Source organism: Hemitrygon akajei, chromosome 20 (genome assembly GCF_048418815.1).
Source record: "Hemitrygon akajei chromosome 20, sHemAka1.3, whole genome shotgun sequence".
Classification (NCBI taxonomy): domain Eukaryota; kingdom Metazoa; phylum Chordata; class Chondrichthyes; order Myliobatiformes; family Dasyatidae; genus Hemitrygon; species Hemitrygon akajei.
The window spans coordinates 62,880,208-62,886,765 of NC_133143.1; positions in this window are offsets into that span (position 1 = coordinate 62,880,208).

Below are 6,558 nucleotides of genomic sequence, written 5' to 3' on the forward strand. Positions count from 1 at the left end.
TGGAGGCAGCCCACAAGTGTCAGCATGCTTCTGACACTAACATAGCGTGCCCTCTACTTAATAAACCTGCATACTAATACTTCTTTGGAAAGTGGGAGGAAACTGGAGCACCTGGAGGAACCCCATGTCATCACAGGGAGAACGTATAAACACCTTACAGAGAGCGGCAGGAATTAAATCCCAGTTTTACAGCTGGCAGTGCAAACTGTTACACTATCGAACTGCCACCATGGTAGCATGCCTCAAACTCACTAACCATGCCTTGTATGTTCACATCCGAATCGTTTAGAAAAATTACAACAAAAAAGATCCCAGCATTGGCCCATTGTCAATTGCTAGACACAGTCCTTCAACCCTGAGACCCTCACAGTCTGAGAAACAACCCTCGACCATTATCATCAGCTTTGTACCACTGGGACACTTATGAGTTCTTTCTTTCAGCTTTCATGCAGTGATTATATTAAACTTCAACACTGGATAAAACATATAATAAGAACAGGGTCGGAAAGAAAGGAATAACAATTTATTGTATGATGATGTAGAGTATTAAACTTTTCACAAACACATTGATAAACTCATTGCAGAAATGTTCTGACTCCGAGGCATTAATGAGGCTGAATGAATTGGTTAATATTAAAAAACAGTATTCAGAATTAGTAAAGTTACAAAGGTGATACTGCAAAAATGTGATGAAGTAAGTATTCTTCTCCTTTGTTATTAATCCATATAATGGACTTAGGTCAACACACTTAAGTGCAAGGAGCACAAGTTTACTTGAAGCCTGTTAAACTGGAAATGCTACGGTATCAGGGAACATAGCAGGGATTTTATAGGAAGATTTAATTAAATGATTCAATTTGACAACTGGCAAATTAAACCACTCATAAACAGTTGCACGGTTGTCAAAGAATCAGCAGTTTTCAAGAATTTTCTTTTAAGGAATGTGGATATAAGACTATTAGACATAGGAGCAGAATTAGGCCATTTAGCAAATCCAATTTTCCTTTCAGCTCCAGTCTCCTGCTTTCTCCCCATGTCCCGTCATGCCCTGACCAATCAAGAACCTGTCAACCTCTGCCTTAAATATACATAAAGACTTGGTTTCCAAGCTGCCTGTAGCAAAGAATTCCACAGATTCACCGCTCTCCGACTAAAGAAATTCCTCCTCATCTTCATTCTAAAAGGACACCCCTCTATTCTGGCATCTTGTCCTCTGGTCTTAGACTCTCCCACCATAGGAAACATCCTCTCCACATCCACTCTATCAAGGCCTTTCGCCATTTGATAGGTTTCAATGAGGTCACCCCTCATTTTTCTGAATTCTAGTGAATACAGGTCGCAGAGTCTTCAAATGCTCTTCATACGACAAGCAATTCAATCCTGGAATCATTTTTGTGAACTTTTTTTGAACCCTCTCCAGTTTCAGCAAATACCTTCTAAGATCAGAGGCCCAAAACAGCTCACCATACTACAAGTGAGGCCTCACCAGTGCCTTCTAATGTTTCAAAATTACATTCTTGCTTTTATATTCTAGTCCCCTGGAAATTAATGCTAAAATTTCACTTGCCTTCTTCACCACAGACCCAATCTGCAAATTAACCTTTAGAGAATACTGCACAAGGATTCTCAAGTTGCTTTGCACCTCAGTTTTTTGTATTTTCTCTTCATTTATAAAATAGTCAACACTTTCATTTCTTCTACCAAAGTGCATGACCATACTCTTCTCAACACTGTATTCCATCTGCCATTTCTAATGCATTCTCCTAATCTGTCTAATTCCTTCTGTAGCCTCTCTACTTCCTCAAAACTATCTGCCCCTCCACCTATCTTCATATCATCTGCAATTTTTGCAACAAAGCCATCAATTCCATCATCCAACTCATTAACATATAATGTAAAATGAATTGGTCTCAACACAAACCCTTGTGGAACACCACTAGTCACCAGCAGCCAGTCTGAAAAGGCTCCCCTTATTCCCACTCTTTGCCTCCTGTCAATTATTCACTGCTTTATCCATATTTCAATCTTTCCTGTAATACCAGGGGCTCGTAGCTTGTGAAGCAGCCTCATGTGTGGCACCTTGTCAAGAACCTTCTGAAAATCCAAGTACACAACATCTTCTATGTCTATCCTGCTTCTTGTTTTTTCAAAGAACTCCAACAGATTTGTCAGACAAGATTTTCCCTTGAAGAAACCATGCTGACTACATCCTATTTTATCATGTGCCTCCAAGCGCCCTGAGACTTCAACCTTAATAATAGACTCCATCATCTTCCCAAACACAGAGGTAAAACTAAAGGGTCTACAGTGTCCTTTCTTCTGCCTCTCTCCCTTCTTGAAGAATGGAGTGATATTTGCAATTATCCAGTCTTATGGAACCATTTCAGAATCTAGTGATTCTTGAGAGATCATTACTAATGCCTCCACAATCTCTTCAGCCATCTTGTTCAGAACTCTGGGGTGTACACCATTGGGTCCAGCTGACTTATCCACATTCATACCTTTCAGTTCCCATAAACCTTCTCTCGAGTTATGGTAACTTCACACACTTCATGCCCCCTGACACCTGGAACTTCCACTATACTGCTAGCATCTTCCACAGTGAAGACTGATGCTAAATACTTAATCAATTAATTCGATATTTCGTTGTTCCCCCATAACTACCTCTCCAGCATTGTTTTCCAGCAGTCTGATATTCACTCTCACCTCTCTTTTACTTTCATATTCCATCTTTAACTTCTTAATTACTTTTTTAGTTGCCTTCTGCTGGTTTTTAAAATCTTCCCAAACCTCTAACTTCCCACTGAGAATTTCAGGATGAATGCAATCATATAATGATCCCTTGCTCCTAAGAATTCTTTTACCTTAAGCGCTCTAATCAATTCTGGTTCATTGCACAACACCCAATCCAGAATTGCTGATCCCCTAGTGGGCTCAACCATGAGCTGCTCTAAAAAGCCATCTCATAGGCGCTCTAGGAAATCCCCCTCCTGGAATCCAGCACCAACCTGATTTTCCCAATCTACCTGCATATTGAAATTCCCCCATGACTATTGTAACATTGCCCTTTTGGGTCTACAAATTATATTTTTTGCTGAGTTAATTATTGTATGTAATTAGTTTTGCTACAACAAGTGTATGGGACATTGGAAAAAAAGTTGAATTTCCCCATGGGGATGAATAAAGTATCTATCTATCTATCTATCTATTTATCTATCTATCTATCTATCTATCTCCCATTGAAATTTGTAGACCACATCCTTACTACTGTTTGGAGGGCTGTATACAACTTTCATCCGTGTCTTTTCATCAGTGTCTTGCAGTTCCTTAGCTCTATCCACAATGATTCCGACCCTATGTCACCTCTTTCTAATGATTTGATTTCATTTTTTAAACAGCAGAGCAAAGCCGCCCCCACTGCCTTCCTGCCTGTCCTTTCGATACAATGTGTATACCTGGACATTAAGCTCCTAGCTATAAACTTTTTCCCATGATTCAGTGACGCCTACATCATACATGCCAATATATAACCTAAAATTTTTTATTGTTCATATTTCCTCCTAGGGAGGTAAAAGGGACTTGTTATCACATTGCATTCAATGTCTTTTACATTATGTCTTTTAGTCCTGGAGTTGCAGTTAACCCCACAATTTTGCGGCAGAAATGCTATATTGGCAGGAATATAGAAGAAGAGTTTAAATTATAAGAAAGAAACTTTCTCTGTTGTCCTTTTTTTTGCAGCATTGCAGAAAATGTTACATTTTGTCTAAACAGACTGCAGAATCTGGCAAAGCGATTAACAAAGCCAGAAATGTATGACCAGGCCAATAAGGTATAAATCTCCAAACGTTACGCTGGAGCTTTACAATACATTTGAGTTCAGTTCTGTTGACCACACCACAATAAAAAGCGAACTGCAGTATTTGAGGAGCTGCAGAGAAGAGCGAATGAAAGACGTGCTTCCTTCACCTACTTAAGTTGTTCAATTTAAATTGTTTTATTGTACTTAGACTTTGTATTCAATCTACATCTCAGACAAAAACAAAAACATCAATAATCAATTTTTTTGAGCATGATACCCAGACAAAAAAAAACTATAATCTATGAAAATTCTTCATGCCACCCAAAGCAGAAAAACTGCTCCCTTCTACAATCCTACCATTTCTCTGGAATTACAATGAACCAGCCAGAACTGTTAATTGTTTAACACAAAGATAAATATTAAAAGCACTTAGCAAAGTATAAAATGCTTACATCAAAAGCCAAATGTTTTACTTAAGTCAACAGCTGGATTAAGAAAAACCTAAAATAAAAGTTCAAGGAGATAAAATAGAAAGGGACAAGTCTTAAAAGTATCAAAATAATATAAAAAGCTTTAATGGAAAAAATGAAGGTATGAGAAAAATCTGCAAGAGTTAAAATAATAAATATATTCAGAAATATATTGTCTATGTTGGAGGAAAGGGCATCAAAGCAGAACTTTGACAGTTTAAAGACAGTTGCAAGAATAACATGAGGACAAAAAATGACAGACTTGTTGAATGTTTACATGATAGCTGGTGTGCAAAATACCGGTGATGAAATTTAAAGATAAATCAAATAACTCTGTGAAAACATTTACATTTTTTGATGACAATAGGACTGATAAATAGAATGTCCCAACAACTTGTCTCTCTTTTAAAAGGATTGTATTTGGAAAAATAAGAAAATGCTCTGACTTTTCTTGCTCAACTGAATATGGGAAATGAGGAAGCAAGCTTGTTCTTGGAGAAACATGGCTCCAGGACAACATTCCATACACCATCAATATTCAGGCCATGCCATTTAGGGATTTGCGCTAATATTGTTTTTGTGATGGCATGGTATGTGCCATTGTAATTGAGCAGCACAGAAGCCTAGTGGTTAGCACATCACTTTGCAGCTCAGGCCACCCGGGTTCAATTTCCGCTGCTGCCTGTAAGAAGTTTGTACGTTTTCTCCATGACCACATGGGTTTCCTCTGGGTGCTCTGGTTTCCTCCCACATTCCAAAGACATACCAGCTGGTAGGTTAATTAGTCATTGTAAACTGTCCTGTGATTAGGCTAGAATTAAATTAGGGGATTGCTAGGTGGTGTGGCTTGAAGGGCAGGAAGGGCCTATTCTGTCCTGTATTCCAATAAATTAAAACGATATGTGCTTTGTGCTATATGGAGTGTATGTACTGTGCTTTGCACCTTGGCCCCTGAGGGAACATTGTTTCATTTAGCTGTAAACATGTGTAAAGTTCCTCCAAGAGGACCACAACCTCGTCATGGTTTAGAGGGTTCTCCGGATTCAGGGATTCATCTCAGGACTAACAACCCTGACTGATAAAACAAAATGGTTACAGAAACTGCAATAAAGAATCCTACATCTGAGTGCAACAGTATTCCTGAGTCTGCACCCGGGACTTGGATAACTGAGAGTAGTGGAAACTGAGAGGAAACAACTGACATGATGAAGGAAGTTGTGAACACCGCCAGAGATGGAGGAATTTCATTGCTGCCCTGAACACCAGCGGTGTAACGGGCAGTAAAAAACACATGTATAGTTGAATGACAATTAAATTTGATCTTGAACTGCCTCAAATTCCTTAACTCTGAAGACCAACCGTAATAATGGACCTTATGTGCTGTCAATTCATAATCCGTGGGCTATCCATAGCAATCCAAATTTCATATCAAGCAATTTCATATATAGCACATTTTATGAGTTTGGGATGAGTCAAAGTACTTTACAATTATTTATTTGTTCATTTTAGGCGTATTCACTAATAAAGGACATCATGATTATGATATATGGACAGGAAAGGAATGGAGGGTTATAGGCTGAGTGCAGGTCAGTGGGACTAGGTGAGAGTAAGCGTTCGGCATGGACTAGAAGGGCCGAGATGGCCTGTTTCCATGCTGTAATTGTTATATGGTTATATGATTAAAAAAGAGACTGTGCTATTCTTTAGCGACAATGGATAAGATAAAAATATTGAACAAAAAACAGTAGGGGTCCCCTATTCTTCTTCAAAATGTTGTTACTGGAAATATTGAATCTGCCTGGGAAGGCAGACCTTGGTTCACCATTTAAACTTTTTCAGGGCGGCACCCATACAAATCCCTACCTTATACTTCAGGCTGCATCTGTGAAGGGATAAAAATAATTAACGTTTCAGTTTAAACTGCAGAACATAAATCATCTAACCTTTCTAATTCAACTAATAACTTGTTTGCATAATGAAGATGGTTTTCATTCAGTTATGAGATATGTGAATTAAATATTACCCATACCTGACTATCCCTGAGAAGATGGTGGGTCAACATTTTGTACATCTGTAATGCTTCTTGTGAAGGCATCATGAAAGTATCATTGAATATCATGTAATATATTTCCATGAAGTATACTGAGCTGAAGGGGAGGTAGTGTAGCTAGTAGTGTTCCCGTGCAGCTGTTCTTGACTTCTAAGTGTTAAGGTCATGCATTTGAGAGGTGCAATCAAAGAAATACAGTAGCTGCAGTTCATTTTCTAGATGTTGCACACACATCA